The sequence below is a fragment of the Python bivittatus genome, unplaced genomic scaffold, assembly GCF_059951505.1.
Source record: "Python bivittatus isolate LINGU-HERP-01145 unplaced genomic scaffold, Pbiv_v1 ctg000220_np1212, whole genome shotgun sequence".
Taxonomy (NCBI): Eukaryota; Metazoa; Chordata; class Lepidosauria; order Squamata; family Pythonidae; genus Python; species Python bivittatus.
Window position 1 is genome coordinate 38,259,451 of NW_028277048.1, and position 25,199 is coordinate 38,284,649.

The window sequence follows — 25,199 nt, forward strand, 5'->3', positions numbered from 1 at the left end:
TGCCATTTCATAATAAAAATCCAAGATGAGGTTGAACAAAAGTCTTTGCTTTCTTACACACTACTAGCAGTGTAGTATATTCTCTGAATCCTGATCTTTACAAATCAAAAGCTCAGGCACACGTAGGAAAGGAGATATCATCAAGCTTGGGGGAAAACCCTAAAAATAGTTCAGTGTGGACTCTGTGTGCTCAGTGGCAGGCCACATGTGTTAGCTGGGGTGGATGAAGAGAGATTCCAAAAAGAGAGCATGATTAACCGGCTAGAAGAGTGATCTGGAGAACTTTGTGCTGTAATATTTGGTCCCCACTCATACTTGTGTTAATCTATAGGTTAGGACAGAAAGCATCAGAATCTTTTATGTACAGCATCAGCATGGCCTCTAGGCCCTACTAATCACTAACTGTTACAATGTTTTTCTTCCCATCATGTTGGAACATCATGGATTTTTCTGCCATACTGTCATAGACTTGTTCACTAAACTGACCCAAATTTGGAAGACAGTGAAGGCAAGTAAAAAGTCAGCTTGGTTAGGAAAAACAAGACAAGATAGGGTGGATAGTACTCCTGAGAAGGAAGGTAGATATGAACTATTGATTTGGTATACTAAAGCAGATGTTCGCCTGTTTTTTGTGAATTCTGACCAGGAAACAATAACCTTAAAGACCTACTTCCTCTTCCTGTATCTTCTCCTGCACCTCCTTTTCATCAATTCCTTTGGATGGCGATGAAACTATTTAATTAAACTGCTCTCTGTTCCAGTCAGAGAGCCAGTTTGGTGTAGTGGTTAAGGCACCAGGCTAGAAACCAGGAGACTCTTAGTTCTACCCCATCTTAGGCTCAAAGTCAGCTGGGTGACCTTGGGCCAACCACTCTCTCTCAGCCCTAGGAAGAAGGCAAGGGCAACCCACTTCTGACCTATTGACAAGAAAACTGCAGGGACTAGTTCAGGAATCAACCCTAGCTCAATCAGTTGCCAGGAATCAACCCTAGCTCAAAATCACACCCACCCACCCTGTTCCAGTCTCATTCCAGGTGCCCAGCATTGAACAACTATTATTATTATTATTATTATTATTATTATTATTATTACTACTACTACTACTACTACTACTAAATTTCTCACCCACCCATCTCCCCCCAGTGGGGGAACTCTGAGCGACTCACAACAAACATTAAAAACATAAATATATATTAATACATAAAACATCAGTTAAAAGCATTACTAAAAAGGGGAAGGAGAGTCCAAGAAGATGAAAAATCTGAGGCTGAAGACAGGAGGCCTCTATGGGGCTAGCCATCCGCATGCTTGAAGATGTAGTAGTAGCCAAGTATAGTTTCATGTCATACTGATTCCCAGACGTGCATTGCAGTCCTGCCCAGCTGATCTATAAAAAGTTAGTGTCTGCAATCATGAACTCAAGATTTCTTTTTTATATAGTAATTTTATTGAATATTAAATTTAAAAGATCAGAAATAATACAAACTAAAAAAAGAAAAAAATAATACAGAAAAGAAAGGAAAAGAATGTATATGTATATGTATATATGACTTCCCTCTTCATAACAAGTATAAACCATTTTAGTAACTTATCACCTTCTCTTAAAATACAACAAATGATCTCTTCTTCCCATATCTCATCTCTTATCTATAAACAAATCCTTAAAGCCTTGTCATTCAGTCCTGATCAGCAAAAGTCCATTGAGGGTTACCAAAGATAACAACATATCTATTTTAACCTTGATCAAATAAACCAACTTTATATTCCTTTTACTTTTAACAATCTTGATCTTTTTATATTCCTTCCCTTTACTTTTAGCAATCTTAATCCCTCAAATAAAGTCCTAGAGCTTGATTTCTTCTCATTTTTTCTTTGTCCCTTCTCACAAAATTCTTCACAACTTTAACCATCTGTTTTGTAAATCCAGTGGCTGACATTTTTAAAATTAACTTCTGGGTCCATTGTTCACAAATATCCTTCAATACATGCAATGTTAAAGTATTTTGCTCCATTCTGTATTAGTAAGTCAAATTTAAGTGCTGCTCTCCTTTAATTGTAATCTTTAATTCTTTCTGGTTCCCTCTAGTGTCCAACCTTCAAAATCCCATCTTATCATATATATTTCTTTAAGTATTCAAAACAACAGCATTTTCCCTTGGGAAGGATTCTTATAATTAGTTTCAAAATCTTACAGATAGTCTTTGACTTATGACCACAATAGGGACTGGAAAATTTGTCATTAAGTGGTGTGGTCATTAAGCAAGGCGGCACATTACCGTACCTGATTTTATGACATTTTTTGCAATGGTCATTAAATGAATCACCACAGTCGTTAAGTTAATCGTGTGGTCGTTAAGCAAATCACATAGTCATTAAGTGAATCATGTGGTTCCTTATTGATTTTGCTTGTCAGAAGCCAGCTGGGAAGGTTGCAAATGGTGATTGTGTGACCCTGGGATGTGGCAACCATTGTAAATGCATGCCAGTTGCCAAGCACCCAAATTTTGAGCACATGACTGTGGGGGCACTGCGATGGTCATAAGTGCGAGGACTGGTCATAAGCCACATTTTTAGCGCTGCTGTAACTTCAAACGGTTGCTAAACCAATAGTCATATGTTGAGGACTACCTGTATTTCAAATTCATTTGGACCCTTAGTCCATTTATAACTTTTCAAAATCAACACTCTAATCATCCTTTTGCTGTTTCTTCAAAAAAAAATTTTTTTTAAGTCCTTAAACTTGTATAAAACTTATTTTTCTAAGAATTGAAGGAAACACATCCAGTGTAGTAAAACTTGCAATTTTGAAGGCTCCTAATATCCAAAAAGCAGTTAACAAGCAATTTCCAAAAGTAATTAAGAAAGGAAGTCTACGAACTCTGTGTCCTTTTTAAAGGCACTGAACCACAGTTTGGGCTATGATGGCTTCCCTTGTTTCCCAGCGCTCTAAACCCACAACAGCAGCTGTCAGAAGCACTTGTGGGCAAGCCCAGTCCTCTCCTTGTCCGGAGAGGAATCACAAAGAGTTGGTCCATTCACTGCTCTTCGTTCTACCATGGTGGTTGGCTCCATCCTTAGTGGAGCTGCCTTCAGTTCTCCATTTCTTCCCTGGAAGTCCACCTTGTGAACTAAAGATTTTTATGGCCAATCAGTAGAAAGCTATTGGTGGTGGATCCTGAGCAGCCCTTTGACATTTGCTGCATTCATACAGCATGCTAAGCTCAAAACAAATGTCTCATTATAGTTTAATGGGATGTGTGATTCTATGTACTCATATAGCCCCTTTGTGACCTTACCAGAGCTGTCAGAATTAACAGGTCAAAATCTCATACAATCTGCTCTTTTCTGCTTTACCATTTCTCAGTTATTAAATTGTGGAAGCCCCATTCTGTCTTCACCAGGCCTCACTTACCTAAGACAATCCTTTTCCTCTTCCCTGGGGAAATCAGTGGGCATAAATTAGGGCATCTGGGCTGCAACAATCCAGATGACCACAAGTGGGTAGCAAAGAGCTAGTGTTTTCCCTCTCTTGTTCATGATCATCCGAATTTTTGCAGCCCACATATGGTAATCCTACATAAATACACTGCAGTGCTTCATCAGCCTTAATATGTCTAGAAACCATTGCAGAGCACAACCATTCAAATTAGATAACTTTGTTTTAGCATTGGATGTTTTTGCACAAATTGCTCAGTGCCCTTAAATACTTCTGTGTTAGAGGGATAAAAAGATGGAAGGCAGAAATGAAAAAGAACAGGGCTCCTGCACTTTTAATATTTGTGTACCGGAAGAGATGTTAGCCCATGGGTAGCTGTGCTGACTGAAATCCCCTGTTGTGTACAAATATTAAAGCTGCAGGAACCCTTTCCCCTTTTCCATCTGATCATCTCAGATTTAGCTATTCCATATGGGAAGCTAGTATTAACGAGAAAGGTGGGCAACCTGGTGCCTTTTGACTCCTGTTTACTCAAGGCTGCATGACCAAAAAGAAGGAATTATGAGAATTGTAGCCCCAAACATATGGAGGACATCAGGTTTCCTGGAGCTTGAACAGAAAGGCGATGTTGTAATACTTCTAGTTGTCATTTTCTAAAAGAAAGAGGGAGAGAATAATATTTTCCAGTTCTTCATTGTTTTCTGAAGATTTCTCACATCTCTTAAAATACATGGAATAACATGCAAGTAAATGTACATGGTGGGGAGCATTAGTCATCATGGCGGTGGTAAAGATTATGTTCCATAGTAATAGTTATTATTGTTGTGCTCCCACATGAATTAAATATAAATTAGTAAATCATGAAGCGGTTCCATCCTGAAACATACACTTGGGTGTGTTCACACATACACTGGGTGGTTTCCAAAACTGCAGAAACCATTTGATCTAAGCTGTAGGACAGAAGACGCAGCTCTTCTCTGTATCAGTGTATCACTGCAAAGTATTATTACAAACAATTCATTAAATATAAACTTTTAAAATAAAAACAGCTAAGTTTGATATCTGTGTCAGTCAATTTCTGAACGCCTTCCAGAACATCCAGGTCTCAGACTTTGGAAGGCCATAAGTGGGGTTGACCCTAGTTTTGGGAAGGATACAAGCTATTCAAAAGAGGGGAGCTCTCACAGAGAATGCTGGTTTCCAGGATGCCTCCTGCTGCACCTCACAGTAGGTGGGGACCTTTGGTGGGCATTCTCTGTTCCCTCAGGCTGGGTGGGAGGAATCTATCTGGGATAGGCATCTGTCTTGCAGATATCTGGATCCTGAGCCATGTAGGGCTTTGCAAGTAGCAAGTAGCATCTCAAATTACACTTGGAGACATTGTGGCCCCCAGTACCATTCCCATACTGTAATGGCCGTGTTACGTGGCAGTGATTAGATTGCCTAGAAGTATAATTTCCTGAGATGGTTAATGCTATACATACATATTTGAGAATTATTGAAAGTTGGATACTTCACTTTTTAAAAAACTTGCTATGTTTTTGTGGGTGAACAGAAGGATAACATCATAAAATTACTTTTACATAATAAATTCAATTTATCTGAGGACCTGGGAACTGTTGCTCTCTTTCCATCGTATCTCATTGGCCCTCAGTGGCACTCCAACTATTTGCAGGACAAATTGCAAGTATGTAATGGTGTCTAAACTAACCGTAGAAGTCTGTGATAGGCAATAGAACTTTCCACTGTCAGATGGAAGTGTTTTATAAGCTGCTACCAAAGGATTCTGCCTTGTCTAAAATATCATATGTAAATTCTTACACGGCTTTGAAACTCTGTAAAACAAATGCTATAAAAAAGGTAGAGACTGTGCTATTGCTTTCTTTATATAGCATACTTTAGAAAGATGATGAAGCCCTCACAAAGGAAATATTTTTGTCATTAGGGATAAGTCAATGCATGGAACAATTTGGTATTGGACATCCTTGAGGCCAAAAATGGTGGAGGATGCCAAAAAAGGACTTGATATAATGGATATTAGTGACAAACTCAACCTTCTTAAGAGGAGATAATCCAGTACTATAGTGGAGTTTCAAGATATAAGTACTCGTTTAGCACCTACCTCATTTAGCAACCATTCACAGTTACGGTGGTGATGAGAAAGTAGACTAGGATTCAGACTAATCCTTGCGTTTACAACCTTCACAGGTCTGTAAAGCCAAGGAAAGCTAAAGTCAGATCATGACCACAGTCACAGTTTCACTTAGCAATCGCTTTGTTTAACGACCGAGTTGCTTGTCCCAATTGTGGTCACTAAATGAGGACTACCTGTAATGTAATCCCCATTATAACGCTCTGTGGAGCTCACGGAAGTATATGATACTGTCCAATGGTCAAATTGCTAGCTTCCATGGACTATGAACATCCTGTCTAAATGGAGCGTTCTATATCTAGATATGAATTCATTTGCCCAATTATCGAAGATAGGCTGCTAAATCATTTTACAAAGGACTGTTAGCAAGCATCCTGACTGTGCTGCATTTCATCTTTAGCAGAGTGAGGATGAAGCAGATGCATGCCCAGGAACTTCCTATATTAACAAACCCCTGATACTTAGGTATCAGATTAAAACATGAAAATAAAAACAAAAAGAGAGGCAGCATGCTCTATTATGTTAAGTGAAACGTTTCCCTGCAGGATCTGACATTTTCCCACCCATCCTGCTGCATCAAATATGCAACTGCATAGGTGGGCAGAAAGTAGATTACATCAGCACTTTCTGGCTTCTTGTCTAATGTTTAACCATAAGGATAAAAAAGATTATTCCCCCCACACCATTGTATGTTGCTGAAACGAAAGAAGTAGCTTTCTGCCTGAAAGGATTGCCAGCTCTTCCCCACTTTGAGATCCAAAAGGCTCCAGAATAATTTAACACAAAGGGTATGCACTTTGCATCAGATTCTGATTCATGGGTTCCAGAACTCAGCAAGAAATTCAATCCAACAAGCTCGAAATCTGAAATCCAAAGATTCAGCACTGGGACCGATGCGGCAGCCACGTGACCTATAAAGAGCACATGCACTGAATCCAGCTATCACACAACTAGACAAATCTGCAGGAGGGCCACCACATCACCAGCCTTACAAGCAGGAAACTGAAGATAAAACGTTTATGTTGGACGGTGCCCTGTGGAAAATGGCTATCTCACTGGGCTTTGGCGTGCCATGGTCACCAGGGGCAGACAACACAACAAATGGGCAACTTGGTGGCTGCTGTCTAAAATCACCTTGAAATGCATCTTTAGTCTTAAGCAGTTTGTTCTAAGCTATTACCTGCTAAGCGTTTTCTAGAAAGGAAGAGATCCCCAAAGTTATGACAGCTGTCCCTCTGTCATTAGCATCACTAGCTCATATGTCTGCTGCTGTTCCCAGGTCATGCTTACTCAGCCTTCATTCCTGTGCTCTAAACCCTCCCACACCCGGAACAAAACATTATTACCAAAGAAATCAACTCTTCAGGTGAGAGCTGAACCTTTCTTTCCTGATTCGTCTGCCATCCAGCATACCAAATCCAGAAGCAATCACTCCCCTAACCCTTCCAAACAGCTAGTTCTCAAAGCAAGTGGGAAAGGGCAACAAATGCCTCTGAAAGGGCTGACCGGGTTCAAAAGACACCTACGACAGGACTCTGACCAAGACCTATATGTGCTGACGTCTTGTTTGGCTGCATCGATTCTCCGCACTGCATGCTGCGTGTCATTCCTCCTAGCAAACGATCTGTGCAAGTGGAGCAGAGATTTACAACGGTTGACAGCCAGCCCCCTCGTCTCCACTTGTAACACAGTGTTCCCATCGATCCTCCCGGACACTGACACTCTGAAAATGAAACGAGTGCCTTGTTCCCATTGGCAGTGAGGAAAGATTCTTCAATATTCCTCCAAGCAACAAGGCAGCCGCCGCCGCCGCCAACCGCAGCAACCATCCCCAGCCCTCTGCAGGAGCCCAGCCTGTGTGCCAACACCACATCACAAGCACCACAATTCGCCACGCCCCTCAGCAGCCACCACAATTGCTGTGACATCCAAACCGCCTCCAGCCATGGCAGCATGCCACCTGCTAGAGCGTCATGACTTCCTGCTGCATCTCACCGTGACTTTCGCAACCGACCACACCACACCCTCCAGAAATCCACGGCTGCCGCACGGACAGAACAGTAGCAGGTCTCAGAAGGAGCGAGACCCTGGCTGGCACTCGTTCGCAGGGGCGAACCTTAGGAGCACAGCCCAAAGTGGCGCTGCTCTCTGTTTAAGTCCCCAGGACCGAAAGCTGGAAGAGAAGCCAGTGTCACGAAGTTCAGTTGTACAGCAAAAAACAAAAACCAACAGCCAACCAAATAACAAATAATTTAAAAGTGCTTATACCAGCTTGGGGGCGGGGGGCACTTTTCCTTTGCAAGAAAGAATATTCTTTGTGCTGCAAGTTTTTAACCGGTGTAATTGGTATATAGAACGCACAAGTAAAGCTTTACTTGATTAATCAATGCAGGACAATTATAATCACTAGAGCTCTGGTTAAAGGCTTGTTTGTTTATTTTTTGAGGCTGCTTTGCCTCTGATGTAATATTATAGCAGGGAATTTAAAGGAAGAGATTGATGGTGGCCTTTTCTTCCACCAGTAAGCGGTAGGCTTGTTTATTAAATTGTAAATTATCTTACATTCCCTCCTGTATCTACCTGCATATTCATTTAAACGGGAGTACATTGGGGTTTTGTGTGGGTGCAGCAGGTCTGCGTAGGACTGTGGTCTTAATTGATTACTCAGTAAAGGCTGCAGACCTACCATGCTGCTGTAATAGTATTGATGATTGATTAAACAAAGGAAGTTGGTTAATCATCTAAACATGCTTAACCTGCTTGACTATTATATGCCATTTGAACACTTAGGTTGCCTTTTTTTTTTTAAGTTCTTCTGGGCCTCATTTGTTCAAATGCCAAGAAGTTAAGTCTGCTCAGTTTGTTGTCCAGTCTGGGAATAGGGAAACTTGATGCTATTATTTGTCAGAAGCTGTTATGGTTATTCAGTGGCTAGGTTACACATTATGGTAAACCATGGTTTTATGTAACAGTGGCTTGTTAAATAAGCTACAGTGGCTAAGCTTACACATCACATAAGCAATAACATGACTGAATTTATGCAACACACTAAGTCAAAAACCAGATGAACCACTTGCATAGCCTAATGTGTGAATCAGAGCAATGAAGGAACCAAGGAAACACTGCTGATGGTCAGATGGTCACTGGATTACAATATTAATTCATCTGTTCAAAGTAACAATGGATCCTGAAAGCATTTTAAAAACTCCAGTGAATCTTAAATCAATTTAATCTACAAGAAATCACATGATGACATCTTCAGAAAGGTGTTCCACTACAAAACTGGTCTGTTAGAACTAGTTGAGAGATTCAGTTTGGCTGTGAGTAAGAAAGATGGTATCCTGGTCCATTGTGATGGACTCTTCCTCTAGAAAATAAAGGTCGGTTACTGGTGGCCAGAGGAGCTTCAAGCATGGTTCCTCTGCCAAATTCCAAGTCAACTGATCAAACTTCCTCAAAGTGCCACGACAAAACAGCAGACATCTTAGACAAATTGCAACATGAGCTTTTGTACTTCAAAATCTGTATAGTTGGTTCTAGGATCCACACAGTGCTTAATTCCTATGACAAGAAGGAATTAACCAATGTGGATTTAGGTATGTGCTCAGCCAGAAACCCCACTAAACATAGGGCAGCTGTTATCTTCCTGTCTACAGTATTTTACACCCAGGATTGAAACTCTAGAGGAAGACTAAGATACAGATGTAAGCCAAAATGGGTTTAAGAGCCCTCAGAAACAACAAAAAAGTTGCATCATACTGGCCACATTTTCTATGACAGGGATTTGCATGGAAAACTTAAACTTAGTAGATTTGCATGTTTTTGTTTTTTATGAGAACTGCAACATCAACCAACCAGAAGATGCATATGCACGTTAAAAGGCCTGCACTGGTTGCCAATTGAGTCCAGGCACAATTTAAATGCTGGTTTTCACCTTTAATACCCCTCAACTGCTTACAATCTGGCTATCTCAGGGACTTAAAGGTGCATTTGAGCATATTCTTTATGTATGAATGTGTTGTCAGAACCAAAAATGAGCAGGGCTTTCATGTACAAGTCCACTGTTGGTTACCCCAATTAGTTTCCATTTCAAGAAACTTAACAAGAAAAAACAGCTCAGATGTTGGTATTATTAAAATTTAAATCAAAGATCACATTCTCTTTGGGATTATTTATCAGGGTCTGCATATCAGTTGTATGTGATGACAGAGCAGCTGATGGGTGGGGCTAAAGCCACACTGGAGCGCCACTTTTCTCTATAAAGCCTCCTTTTCTCTCTCCCTTTTTCTCCCCACTTTTCAGACATCTGAAGAAAAGACAGATAATTCTAGTCAGAAAGCAAATATAATCTCTCGCAGAGGGCTTTTGAAATTTGGCCAAGGGCCATATGAATAAGCTAACAGGAGTTTTGCAGCAAACTTCAACAGGCAGAAGACAGGAGAATGACCAGAAAAAGTGATGGTCATTACCCTATAGAACATTTTACCATGGAAATACAGATGGCCCCAACTCTCCTTGCTTTCAGAAAGCAATTAAATTGGTATTATTGCAGTGAGCTTTTAGCCTTTAATTTTGTTTGGGCAACCATTATAGCGAGCTGATTGTTATCATTATTTCAGTTGTTTTGATTTTCATTGTATATCTCACTATTGTATGTTGCCCAGAGTCCATATGGATTGGGATGGCTTATAAATATCATTAAATTAATGAAATCAATAAAGGAGACTCAACGGGATGATTCTCATGGTTGGAATATCACGATCAAAGGATAACACTTGTTCAAAGGGAATAGAAACAAAAGAAAGAGGAATTACACTGAACATTAAAAGTATTCACACCAGCTCAAAAATTCAAGTGAATGAACTTGGTGATATTGTAGAGAGCATCTGGGTTAAAATAAGCAATACAGTAGTTCGAATTGATTATCACCTGACTAAGCAAGGGGACGAGGTGGATACTGCTTTCTAAAACAAACCACCAATTTTTCAAAGCAGCATCAAGAAGTAATAAGGGGGGACTTTAATCACCCCAACAGCTGAAGACAAACTCCATCAAACATGGTCCTAGGAAATTCTTGACTTGACTTACTTAGCAACTTTTAGAGGGTACAAGGGCACAAAAAAATCACATATTTTTTTACTCCATATAAGTGGTACGAAAGACTTAGTCGTGGAAGTGGAAGTAGCAGGAACATTGGGGCAAGTGACCATGCAGTGCTGGAGTTCTTGATTTTAAAGGAAACTAAAGCTCAACCTAATCAAACACATATTTTGGACTTCAAGAAAGTGCATTTTAATAAACTTAGAGTGATTCTAATTAGACTTCCCTGACAAGAGAAACTAATAGGGAAATAAGCTCAAAATGAGGAGTTTCCTTAAAAAGGAGATTCTAAAAAAAGAATGACAAGCAATTTGAATAAGGAAAAAGAGGACAGCAGAAGAAGCCAATGTGGCTACACAAAAAAAAATTAGTGGAAATCTAGAATCTAAAAATGACACACATGAGGTGGAAACTAGGATAAACAGGTAGACTGGAATGATAGAGATGGTATCCAAAAGGCTAATGAGCTGAGGTTGGTGGATGCTGAGAATAAAATGAGCTGCTTCATACTGAAAATAAAAGGAAGAGAAAAGTATCATTATACCAACTGCTTAGTGAAGTTAGCAAAATGCTAAGACGTAACAGTGAACAGGCAGAACTATTCACCTCCCATTTTGGCTCAGTCTTTTCTGACAACAGGGCACAAGTTCCACCAGACAATTGTGAAAGCAGTATGAAAGAACAAGACTGAAGTCTGAGAATGATAGAAGCATGGTCAGAGAATATCTGGTCAAAGAATGCCTATTTATCTTGAATTATTCAAATCTCCAAATGCAGATGAATTGCATTTTGGATTATTGAAGGAATTTGGTGATGGTCTGGACAAACCTTCAAGCACTGTCTTTAAGAAATCCTGGAGATCAGGAGACATGCCAGAAGACTGGAGAAGGGCAAACGTCTCTGTCTTTAAAAAGGAGGGTCAGGGGTTTACTAGAAAATACTTTCTAAACAGTATGCCAATTGCTAGAAATCGACAGGGATTTCTTAAAAACAACCCTTGCAAGGCTAACCTTATACTGGCTGAATAACTTCCTTAGTAAATAGTGGGAATGCTTGAGAGCTACCATATTCTGATTTCCGGAAAGCATTTGAAAAGTACCCCATGGCATTCTGATTAGGAAGCCAAATTAACAAGACGAACAGTTTGCATTCTTCAGCTTCTAAGAATTTGATTGCTTGGAAAATGCAAATTGTGTGCTATAGGAGGGATAAGAAATGTGGCATCTAAGGAAGCTGCTATGGTCACAAACGTCTCCTATGGTGCCTGCCAAGCACTCTGTCCCCACTGACTTTTTAATGTTTTGGTTTCTTTTAATTAAAATAATAATGTGCAACATGGGCAAGTCGCAACATAAAGTGCCAACCCTCCATCATCATTATTTATGATAATTACTCTGGTTTCCACATGGCCCAGTAGGAATTCTTAGAAAATAAAATGGTGGGCAGCTACAGCTTGTTCTTTTGTTTCAAATTGTGTCCAGCTGCCCAGAAAGAAAGGAAAGATACAAAAACTACACCAGTTTTCCCTCTGGTGAATGAATATTTGTGACGGATCATGCCTATCAAACATTTTAGGAATAGGCAACATTCCCTGCATGGTAGCCATTTTGTGAGAGCGACCACAATATGCTCATGAAACAGCACACGTGCCCAACAGCTTAGAAGAATGCCCGTTCCTTACTGTAGGATTGTTATTTGGAAGTAACATAGTAATCTGGATCTCATGCAAGACTTCATTAATTTTGGAAAATAATGTGTTAAGCACAAGGTGGTTTCATTCAGTTATGGTTTGTTTAAATCAATGTTTGTTCAGCTAGACACTGTGCTTATATGCTAAGTCACAAGCCATAGATTTACAAGCACAGTAACTGAGTCTGTACTTTATACCAAACCAAATTCAAACAACCCACATATAGCTTAGCTCAATGTATAGAGTATGAAAAACTGCTCAGAAAATATCCAAACTTGTTGTTTAAATAATTTTGTTTTAAAAACATTTTTATATCGTTTTAGAAAGACGCTTCATGCATTTCAGCAAGTCGAATAGCTTTTTCTGGTAGTGTAACATATCTGAGCTTCAAGTATTGACAGCAAGGTAGGCTTGACCCAGCTTTTTTAAAATTCTAAAAAGTTCCAGATTAATGTCTAAACTTAGAAACTTGGATGCCATCAGAAAAATAGAAGAGAGTTCAAGAAATTAGGAAGAAAAGGGTGTAAAAGCTGAACTTTAGGGAAAGTTACCCTAGTTGAGGCTTGGTAGCTTTTAAAACATCAATGGCTAATCTTATCAGGCCCCCCAACTTAAACGGCTTCTGGTATTATCTTACTAAACGTTCGCTTATCAGTGTGATCCCTTTCAGCCCCCAAACCTGCTAATACATTTTGGAACTTCTTCATTATAGTCTCAGGATGGCTGGCTGCAGAAAGACAGCTCCTTGCCAAGAAGTGGCCATACCCATCAACGTTCATCATAATGCAGAGCTGGGAGGTTGAAAATGGGCTAGGGCAGGAGGGGAGACAGGGGGAAGATGAGTTCTTATAGTCAGCATTCCATAGAAAACACAAATGAATGTGTCCCACCCTGCAAATGAATGCTGTAGCTTCTGGTCACCAGAGAAACTCACAATGGGGCAGACCTTGTTATCAGCCAGAAAGGAAGGAGGCCCAGTAGCAAGCCTCAAAATCTGACCCACTTGTCTTGAGAGGTTAAGTTGGTGACACTCTTCTGACATGTTTGACAATGAAAAGCAGCTTTGCTGGGTCAACCCCAAAGGAGGTGACCTGTGACCCAGCATGAGGTTGCATCTCATTAAAAACATATATTTCCATTTCTGTATCGACAAGCTCGCAAGGCGTCGTTAAGGAAATATTGCAGCCCTAGGGCCATGGCGTCAGCTAGCAATCGCTAGCCCAGCAGTGCAGATTGTGGGGGAAACATGGAAGGGACAGTGCAGCATATAAAACCCAGTGCTCACAAGTAGCACCAAACATTGCTTTTGCTGGGTAAACACAATGGAAAGTAGGGTGAAGTTGACCAGGAGCCACCAAAGAGAGAGGATCCTTTGTTTCGGGCAAGCGGTCCATTTAATCAATTCTGGGAGATGTAACAGCTGGTTGCTAGCTGCTTTTCCAGTAGGTGGAGAAACCAGCATTTGGCCAGGTCAAATAACGGTCAAGCCTGCCTGGCAGCAGTGGTATTGTGCCAGTCGCAACTCTCTAGGCCAGTTTTGTGGTAGATGCTGTCCATTCAGTCTTTCGACCCTTGGCTCTTAGTAAACTCATCATCAGAGTCATTGGACTTTCTAATTCTCTACAGCTCACCTCTTTGTAAACTTCCCACAGGTTGGCCCCCAAAGACCATTGTTCTCTGCTTAATGTATGTTTTCCAAATGTTTGCTGCAGTCCTCTTTGTGTATTTAGCAAAGGATTTTTTTAGCATGCTGGGAATCCACTATGAGCTTCACAATCATCTACACCTTTTAAACCAACCCAGATGTTGTGACCACGTCAGAATACAAATACAAAATACAAATTACAGTATTACACTGAACCAAACTAGTGATCTATCTATGCACTTGGAAAGATGTGATGATCTACTCCAGCATCCTGTTTCATAGTAGACAAAACATTATTACTTCAGAACTCTAGTCCTCTATTTAAAGCGTACTGCCATTCTATTTAATCTACTTTTCCTGCTGCTAGATGCATGTTTGCAAAACTGCCCCCACATACTTCTCTGGGCAACCACCAGACTTTCTGCCTCATCTGATCTTTACAGTTGTGACTAGCTATGCCCACTCTAGCATATTATGAACAGGCAACCCACTCACCCTAGCAGTCATAGCTCCCATACATGCTTTCAAAATTCCTGTGTGCCCACTGGCCAAAATATGGGAGACCTTGTGCTCATACTATTGAAAGAAGAGGAATATATGATGAAGCTGTTACAAGGAAACATCCCAGGGATGACTGGATTCCAAGGCATGAGAACAAGTTTTCTCCTGTTGCAATTAAATTACTTGAGCCTGGTCTTTGAGATTAAAGGAGAAAAAAACTAAAGAGTTAGCAATCAAAGTGAATAAATAAATAGTCCTGATGAAACAGTTTATATCCATGCTGGAAACAAATTCTGCCTCTGAACAGATCCAATAACTGGAATGCATTAACTGGTGCTTACCAAATGTGATGGACTACAGCTGCCATCATTCCCAGCTACATCACCAATCTGGAAGGTACCTGAGGATGACTGAAATAGTTTTGTATTTAATCAGTGCTAACAATCAAGTAGAGAAGTTGCAGTTGCTTCTTCATCTTGCAAATGGCTTTTCTTGCTCCTGATGTCTTCTCTATGGAATTAAATTTACCAAGTTCTTGACTTCCCATTGATAATTCCTGTCTTTAATGTGGGACAAAAGAAGACACTAATCAGGCAAGAGCAAATAAAAGTACATTTTCATTTTACCCCCAGAATATAGATGTACAGCCATGCCTCTTTTTGTTTCTAGATTTGTACAAAACGTATATTACACTGTTACATTAGCTTCCTGGAATTATTCCTATTGACTAAAAAATGAACCTCACTGATAGCAGGGGCAGAAATGTTCTGAAGATTGCAGATTTTGCCTCCTAGCCATTACACTGAACCAAACTAGTGATCTATCTATGCACTTGGAAAGATGTGATGATCTACTCCAGCATCCTGTTTCATAGTAGACAAAAGGATTCCTATGGAAAATCACAAACAGAGTACAACTGGAGTAGCACTGTGCATTTGAGGTCCATGTCAGTAGAAGTAGAAGAAAAGCATTGCAATAGAACAAAGTCGTAACAGGCTTCCCTATCAGCTATTCCATGATCAATTCCCACAAATCCAATCTCATGCATTACAATTTTTCACATTTTAATCCTGAATTTAGATTTTCTTTGCATTTCTGAAACTGTACTGCAACACTGGGTCTTTTTTTTAACCATATCCCCAAGCATACTTTTTGATATATACTGTATATTTAACCTAGCATTAAATACTTAGCGTAAAGAGGAGTCCTACACAGCCGACTGGTTTATAAAGCTTTAGAGTGCATGTTGCAAAGGTTTTGCAGGCCAGAAGTTCCTATTGGTTCATCATCCTAATAACAATTAAAAATATATCAGTTTGTGTTAAAAAAAAATATTCCAGCATATTTTTCAATACAAAATCAATCCTTTCCCCATCTTCAATTTCTCTTGCAAATTTACATAGACAAAATGGCTAGATTTTTTTCTCTTTTTAGTTCTTTTTGTTTGACTTTTTTATGCTTCTGACTTACTGATTTGCATTCATAGCAGTCTACCACACATGGAGAAAACTCTGCATTTGCTGCTACAGTATAGGGAGCTCTGATGCTGTCACAGCACTGGCTACTATCTGATTGATGCAGGAAAAAAAATGCAGTTCCTGGTGACTAAGTTTGGGGGGGTTGCATGCTTCAGGCTCAGCCAGATGTTCCTCCAAATTGACCTGCTGTATGCTCCTCTGCCCAGCTCCTCTTTCTCCTCAGGATGAAGTGAAGCAAACTCCTCAGAAGTATAGCAGAACCCCTTCCTTCTCCAAAGAGTTGGGTAGCTCACTAGTTCACTAGGACCAGTGCAACCCCATGGCTGAAAGATCCTTCTTCCACGTTGGCAGTGCTTGGAAGCCATAACTGGTGGGGACAAAACAAAGGAAGGTGCAGTAGCATTTGGATGAATTGGGGACGGTTTGGAGAAAGGAATGTATATTAGTATAGCAGACATGAAAGTATGAAACGGAGATAAATTCGATATTTACTTATACTGTATATGGACATATAGTGGAGTTGTAAATCAGCAGTATTGGCTCCCACTGTCCCTGGAATAATAGTTCTTGATCATTATAGACCTTTATCCTTTCAACTATCTGTGTCAGGTTCAGCCCAAAGAACTCCAAGAGACAGTACAGATATAGTTCTGTTGCATTTATTAGCTTCCACCTCCAAGACAGAATCTCTCCAGACTGAATCTAACTTCCCAAGCCAGCAAGCCAAAACACCATGAATTCCTTAGGGTGGTGCCAGCCTCATCTTCTTAACCTTCCCATGCTCCTGCTGGGGGCTAAGGAAATGCTTATCTCCCCGAGCGCGTCCTTCATTAAACCATTCCATCACAATCTGCCTTCTTTCTCTTTCTCCTTCCAATGCACAAGAAATTTTGGGACTGGTAGTTCCTGGGAGAGCACGTGAAGCACAAATCTCTCTGTGCCTTATACTACAAGTTCTAGTTTAAATGCATAACCCAAACACTCTCTGCCTGTGGACCTGAAAGTCAGGAGAAGTCTGGTAGCGCCTCTTCTGACTAACAAATTTCATTAAAAAGCATAAGCTTTCATGAGTTGCAGCTCACTTTATCAGAGGAAGTAAGCTTCATCACAAAAGCTTTTAATAAAATGTGTTAGTCAGAAAAGGTGCTGCTAGACTCCTCTGGATTTTTTGCCACCACAGACTGAAATGTCTCTCCTCCTACAAGGCTTGTAGACCAGCAATTCTCTAATGAGAATGCTGCTTGGTATTTTCTAACATTGTTTCTGGTTGGCTTTAGCAATCACAAGATTTGGACAACTACATGAATATAGGAAAGTAAGTTTCCATGAACATCCTCAATCCTGATATTCAAGTTTTCCTTATTTCTCTTTCATCTAATGGTAGGAGAAGATTCATACTGGGTTATCCCTATTCAATAAATAAAGTCCTAATAAAGAAAAACCTTTCTCACCCAGATCCAAACATAGGTCCTACCTTCCAATATCACTAAATACCTGCCACTATTTTATTTTTGGCCCTCCACCATTTTCTATAACAACAGGAAGGTCATTCTGGTGAGGCCAGCCAATCTTAATCTCTGTGATGGGCTACCGTAAAGGAACTAGATACTCCCCAGCTGGGATGATGGTTATGATATACTTTTATTCTCATTAGGGTAATAGTAGGCATTATGTAGGCTTCCTCCTGGTCTATGAAAAAAAATAATGTGAGGGTTAGCATTAGAATGAGTTTTTCTACTTTGTGGTAGGCTTAGATTGAGAATGAGGGGTGGGATTCTGGTTAGGGGAACTATTTTTGGTGAAGTTGGCATTCGAGTTAAACTTCCTCAGATGTATGATTAGTGTCAGGGTTACCATTGGGACTGGACTTTTCTGCTTAGTGGTAACTTGGATTTATGTTACAGTTAGGAATGATTGCTGGGTTACAAGTCAGGGTGGACATTTGTAGAGGTGATAGAATGGATTCAGGATTAGGTATAGACTTCCTTCTGGACTTAGGTATGATCTAGTGTTAAGGTTGGCATTTTTTTAATGTTATGCTTTAATGGAACAAAAAACAAGGACAAAAAAGGAAAACAAACAATAAAAGACAAAAAGCAACTATATGTGTTTTCAAAATTATACAGCACAATTTAATATAACACGTTAAATTTTGATCACAGGAAATCAGTGATTTCAGTCCTTCTAGTGTGTAGATAAGGACCCAGTTCAATGGCTGAGAGCACCCATATTTCCTGAACCCAACTTTGGGTACTCAAGGGTGTGTTTGAATGGTTAGGATAGGCTTAGGTTTATATTACAGTTGGGAATGAGTACTGGAGTTAGGGTTAGGGTAAATCTTTGAACTGATGCTAGGGTGGACTTCGGTTGGGTTAGGTTTCCTTGATATCTGGACCCAAATTTACTGTGAGAAATAGAATTAGGGTGACTTGGTAGTCTTGGGTTTATGTTCCTGTTCACACTGAGTGGGATTGGAGCATATATTTCTGTTGGCATTACAGTGAAGTTAGGATTCAGGGTACAATTTCTTGATATGTACGCAAAAGGTTTATGTGAGAATTAGCATTAAGGTGAGTTTTATGGTTAGTTGTGGTCTTAGGTTTATGTTATAGCTGGGAATGACTCCTGTAGTAAGGCTTAGGAAAAATATTTGTAATGCTGTTATAATGAACTTAAGGTTAATTTAGGCTTCACTGAGGTTTACACTTAAATTTAGTGTGATGGTTAGAATGAAGGTGAAATTTTATGGATAGTGGTAGAGCTGGGTTTATGTTACATTTGGAAATGAATGCTAGGTTAGGGCTAGGGTAAATATTATTATTGGCATTAGGTGAAGTTAAGTTATGGATAGGCTTCATTGAGGTTCATTATTAAATTTTGCGTGACAGAATAAAGATGAGTCTTATGCTTAGTAGTACTCTTAGTTTAATATTACAGTTTGATTAAGTGCTGCTGGAAGGATTTGGTTGACTATTTGTATTGGCATTAGGTTAAAGTTAGGGTTAGGGTTAGGCTTCATTGATGTCTAAAATAAAATTTAGCATAAAGATTAGCATTAGAGTGAATTTTTATGCTTAGTGGTAGTCTTTGGATGATGTTATGGTTGGAGTGAGTTCTCAGGTTCGAGTTAGTGTAAGTATTTATATTGGTGTTAGAATGAAGTTAGGGTTAGGCTTCCTTGAAATCTATGGTAAAATTTTGTGTGAGAGTTGGCATTAGTGTGAGTTTTTATGGTGAGTGGTAGTCCTACATTTATGTTACAGTAAATGGTGAATGCTGCAGTAAGAATTGGTTACCTATTTATACTGATCCTGGGGTAAAATTAGAATTAGGGTTCACCTTCCTTTGTTTCTTTGGTAAAATTTTCTGTGAAGATTAGAATTAAGCTGAGTGTTTAGGGTTAGTGCTAGTATTAGGTTTATGGTGTATTGGGAATGAATGCTTGGGACAGAATTACCCTCAAAATAAATATTACCATAGGCTTCAGTGAAGCTTAACCCCAATCTTCTTTTCACTCCAATGCCAACACCAATAGTTGGCCTAACCTGCAGGACTCAAGCTCAACCATGTAATAAAGTTAAGACCAGCACTAATCATGGAAACTCAGCCTTACACTAACCTTGATGCTAAATTTTACCATAGACCTCAAGGAAGCTGAAACCTGACCCTAATGTCATCCCAGTGGCAACACAGATAATTACCCTAACCATAAAATAAGTGCTTAGTCCGTACATAACATAAACACAAGACTACAACTAATCATAAAAAGTCACCTTTATTCTAACCATCCCATGAAACATAGCTTTAACTATTGATGAAGCTTAACCATAGCCCTAACCCTAACTCTAACTTCAGCTTTATGTCAAACCAAATGTTTCATCCAATCCTTATACCAGCACTTGTTCCAAACCATAAAATAAACCCAAGAATACCACTAGCCCTAAAAGTTATTTCCTAATGCTAACCTTTACACTAAAACTTACCATGGACATCAAGACACCTAACCCTAAAGCTAATATGTATATTTTCCCTAATCCTGACCTTAGCGCTTAATACCAGCACTTGTTCCAAACCATAACATAAACCTAAGACTACCACTAACCACAAAAACATTATTGCCTAATGCAAGCCCTCATACTGAATTTTACTATAGACATTAAAGAATTTAACCCTAACCCAAACTTCACTCTAATGCTAAACCAATAGTTAATCCAACATTTAGGCCAGCACTTAATCCAAACTGTAACATCAGTGTAAAACTATCATATTTACCCTAAAGTTAACTTTTCACTAAATTTTAGAGTAGACTTTTAGGGCACCTAAACACCCTAAAAGCAATGCAAATATGTAATCCAACCCTTTACAGTATTAAGTTAAGGGTTTAATTGATTAATTTAGTGTTAGGTGAGACACCAGGTTGAGTGTGAGTTAGATTCACATTACAGCTGGAAGTGAATTCTGCTGTTAGGATTAAATTCAGTATTTGCATATTGGCATTAGGGTGAAGTTGGGGCTAGTGTTAAGCTTGACTGAGGTCTAAGGAGAAATTTAATGTAATTAGGGTTAGGAAATGGATTTTATGCCTACTGATAGTTTTAGGTTTATGTTGCAATTGGAAATGTGTGCTGAGGTTAGGATTATGTAAATATTCCTATTGGTATTAGGGAAAAGGTACAGTTAGGCTAATCTTCATTAAGGCCTGTTATTAAATTTAGTGCAAGGATTTGCCTCAGGGAGAGTTTTTAATGGCACAGTAGGCTTAATATAAGTTGGGGCTAGTGTTAAGCTTGACTGAGGTCTAAGGAGAAATTTAATGTAATTAGGGTTAGGAAATGGATTTTATGCCTACTGATAGTTTTAGGTTTATGTTGCAATTGGAAATGTGTGCTGAGGTTAGGATTATGTAAATATTCCTATTGGTATTAGGGAAAAGGTACAGTTAGGCTAATCTTCATTAAGGCCTGTTATTAAATTTAGTGCAAGGATTTGCCTCAGGGAGAGTTTTTAATGGCACAGTAGGCTTAATATTACGGTTGGGATTAAATCCTTGGGCAAGGGTTAGGGTAGATATTTGCATTGCGGTAAGGATGAAATTAGGCTTTGGGTTAGGCTTCATTGAGGTTTAAGGGTAAAAACCCTATTTTAGCTGAATATTCTCAGACTGTACATGACAGGGCTTGGTATACTAGAAGGCAGAAGAAGCTAAGCTCCAATTTAAGAGAACTATGTCCAACCTACAGCCTGCCCCCTCTATGGTACACAAACTAACATCCTGTGAAAAGGTCAGTGGGAATTGAAACTGTGCCACTAATCTTGCTGTAAGATTCAAGCGCTGACCCAGTTGTCTTCTTTTTGGGGAACAGGAAGCAGCCACCATCTCTGCCATATTCCAGGCAGGAACACATCCTACGTCAGCCCTGAACTCAGGGCTTTAATATACTTTTGAACTGTTCATTGGAAAGCATCAAACACTTTCCAAACCTGTAGGATTTGGGACCAAGAGGTTGGGACTACATCCAGGTGTTCTCCAGTATAATTTTCCTCTTACCCAAAGCTGGGGAAACACCGCTTGCTTCCACTTTTGCCAGCCCCGGAGCTGTGCGTTCATTTCCATGTTTTTCCCTGCAAAGGCCTGCTATTGGCAAACCGCACTCCAGCCTGAACACTACAACCTAAGGAAAATCCCTTGAGCAGCACATTTCATGCACCTGCCTATCACTGCAGCGTGTCTACGGTAAAGCTAATATATGAAATAATTCTCTGTAGACTAGATCCTGGAAGTTACTGCCGTTTGAAATGAGTCCTTTCTTTAAAAGGTGAAGGGCAATGTAATTTTTGCCATTACAGCTGACGTCTGACTCCTGTGTTTGACTTTTCAAATCCCCTTCAGAGCTCCAGATTGGTCTGTTTGTCAAAGGGAAAGCTCCACTTCACGCTGCCAACTCCCCGTCATATATGGAAATTTGCTTCCCCTGGAATGGGGCTTCCTGATCCACATAAGGGTCACTTCCTTTAATCTGAACCCAAAGGAGCTTTTGGACAACTCCAGAGAGAATGACAAGTAGCTTTCCTGCTGTAATTTTTCCCTGAGGCTGTGCTAATGACAGGCGTCTTTAAACACACACATACACACACCCTTTTTATTCACTATTGCAAGCTTCAGCATGCAACTTGTATCCATTAAGGGCCGCTTTGTACATTACCCTGCAGGAAACCCAGTTTTCTATCTGGGGTCTGCTGAGATGGAGCTCTGTTTCTCTTAATGTGTTGTGATTTACATTTTTTCCAGAGTTTGGCTCTTCCCAATATTTCAGGGTATACCCAATACATTTAGTGTGCAAAACATGCCTTACCCATCCTCTGCCGTTCCTCCATCCCAGACAGGTTTTCATGCAGAAATTCAGAAATCCTCGGTGGCGTGTCTCCTTCTCGCGTGCACCAATAATCAGCCAAATCTTAATTACTTTTGAAAGAGAAGTCTTGCAGATTTGATACTGGTGGTGATATACGGCTTACGGTGGACTAGACTCAGCTGTAAGAGAATTTTACAGAAGCTTTCAGATGTCAATGTTTAAAGAGAACTCCTGGGAGAGACTAAAGAGACCTGTGCTGTTTGAACCTTTGCATGCTTCATTTCCAAAAGGCAGTAACCCAATACAAGGTATCAGCTTCACTTTTGGGAGCCATGGAATATCCAGGCCGATTATGATTCCGTTCCCATCACACCTAATGTATAATATCTACCCTTGTCCTAAGTTTGTTTTCTTCTCTTATTTGCTTTCTCTTCTCGGTTAAACTCTGATTAACTACATTACTGGAATAAATTTGGAAATCTCTATTGTATCTACTACACGTCTTAACAATGAGTGAGAAATAAATAGTATTTCACCTCTGACAGCGAATTCCCTTCTTTGAATTCGCTCGGGAAGTTGGGGACAGACGCTTTGTTTATACGTTTAGCAGAAGAAAATGATGCACTTTGGAGAGGGGGAAGGATTGTACTTGCTGAGGCTCCATTTGGAGAATCACATGTTTGAAATTTCCCTTTACATAAAAATATAACTTCCTAGCAAGAAAGGTACATGATGGTTTGGTTGTTTGTTTTATAGGGCCGCCCATTTCACGAAACGTGGCTCTGGGCAGTGTTTGTCTCTCTGATCCATGATGCCCTATAGGAAAGGAGACTGTAGCATAAGAAAGCATTAAAACAAGAAATGTTTACACACAGTTGAAGACGGAGAAGTTTTAGGATCTGATGCTGCCAGTTTACACAGACACACTCGACAAAACACCAGTTCGATCTTTATACACTGGAAAGCAAAGAATGCTTTGCTTTGTGTGGGCACGGGTGCATGTGTGGAAACAGGCGTAGTTTCTAAACCCACAACTGGTTCTGAAGGGTGTACAGCTATGGTGAGCAGGGAGATCTTAGGAGAGGCCACGCTGCATACTTTCCAAGCTGAAGGGAGCCCCTTTTTCAATTGAAGGAGACACTCATTACCTCTTTAAGACATCCCTTTTCCTCATCTTTGTGATAAGCTTCCTCTTTCCAAGCAAGGGAGGGCAAAGGAAGAACAAATATATCTTACTAGAGGTATGGACTGCAAATCAGTTTTAAAATTAGCCCAGGAGCCTCAGGTTGCTCGGCCTATGTGGCAACCTGCTCCCATCTTCCCATCCCCTCCAGTCACATGCAGCTAACAATGTTTCCATTCCAATATTCCCATATTCCCTCCACTCCTGCAAAATAGTATTCAATACGCTTTCAGTGATAATAACCATTGGCCCAGATTTCTCAAAACTGGTGTCCTGGGATATGTCGGATTACAACCGTGCTGGCTGAGAATTCTGTCTGTCTGCAATCCATCATCTCCAGAGAATCCCAGCGAGAGGCAGCAGCCCCAGTCTAAACACATGGACGGTTCGGACACATGGTTTGCCCTGAAGGAAACAGAAAGGCCCTTTGGGCAGAACTTTCTTTGTTGGCAAAAAAGAGGCTGGCAGGGACTGTGCCAAGCAGCCCTGCAGGTGAGAGTAAGGCCAACTTCATCTTGAGCAAAACAGTTCAATCAGTTCATTTCCAGTTGAATGTATTTATTGAAGAATTGAACTTGTTTGTCTGTTTGTTTGTTTCAGAAAAGGCCAGTCACTTCTCTAAAAGAAGATGAAACTCAGAATCAATGAAGCAAAGCTTGCTTATTGGGGAACTCCAGCCTCGGCATTAGTCAGCCATGCAATTTGCACCTTGATTGGGCCGCCGGAGTTCCAGGCGCTGCAGAAGCCAACGGCCCTCAATTTGCAACTGTGAAGACTAAGCCATATTTTCACAGAAAACTCCAGAGAGAAGGTAGTTGTTCCAGCTGGGCAACCAATAACCTAAGGTGATCTGATTAAGTCTCTTTTAGGTGTTTGGTGCAGATACTTTGCAAAGAGATGAATTATTGGAATAAGGCAAAGAAAAAAAGCTACCTTTAAATGTGTAGCATTGCAGATTTTTACTTATAGATATCATAGGTCATGTCTTTTAGTCAGTTATAGACAAGAGCTGAGGAAGGTTGGTCTTGTTGCATGCCATACCACTGCCTCCAGGTCCCTCTCGTTCCACTGAACTTTCACCTTTATGAACTTCAGATTGTAAGTTATGGAAGCAGTCACCTGACCCCCTGAAAAAACTCCCTGCATTTGAACAATATTAAGAATTGTGAAAGATGCTACAATTTAACACGCAAGAGGGGAAGATGAACCATTCCCAAACCTAGCAAGTGTTAAACAATTTTCTCATTCTGTATGTTTCTCCACTGCGTACCTCTACAACAGGCTGACCTTCGAAATCTCTTTATAGCATGCATCACAGAAGAGGGTATTTATTTCTGCAGAGAAGTTTCTGAAGAAGAGCCCTGCTGGATCAGAGCAATCTAGTTTACCATTCAATTTCCTGCTCACCAGCCAGATGCCTCCAGATGCCCACAAACACAAATGAGTGAAGCAACCCTCCCACTCATGTTCTCCAGCAACAAGGAATTAGTGGCATTTTGTCTCTATTGTTGGAAATGGCAAAGAGCCATCATGAGTTGCAACCACTGAAAGCCCCTATGATTTGCCAAAAAATAATATTTATAATTTATTGGACTCCACTACATCTATATAAAAAAGGATTGTCAAAAACAGCATTTTGTTGGAGATATAATAAGGACAAT

The 25,199-nt window shown here is 40.1% G+C and overlaps 1 long non-coding RNA gene across 1 annotated transcript; it reads right to left on the bottom strand.

Annotated features, from left to right (window-relative positions):
• Positions 1-1,499: 1,499 nt before the first annotated feature.
• On the bottom strand, positions 1,500-7,613 carry LOC112540254 (uncharacterized). The gene is made up of 3 exons (XR_003084322.2): positions 7,115-7,613; positions 5,559-5,646; positions 1,500-4,089 (listed from the first exon to the last, which is right to left on the bottom strand). It is a non-coding gene; the product is annotated as an uncharacterized LOC112540254 (long non-coding RNA).
• Positions 7,614-25,199: the final 17,586 nt, after the last annotated feature.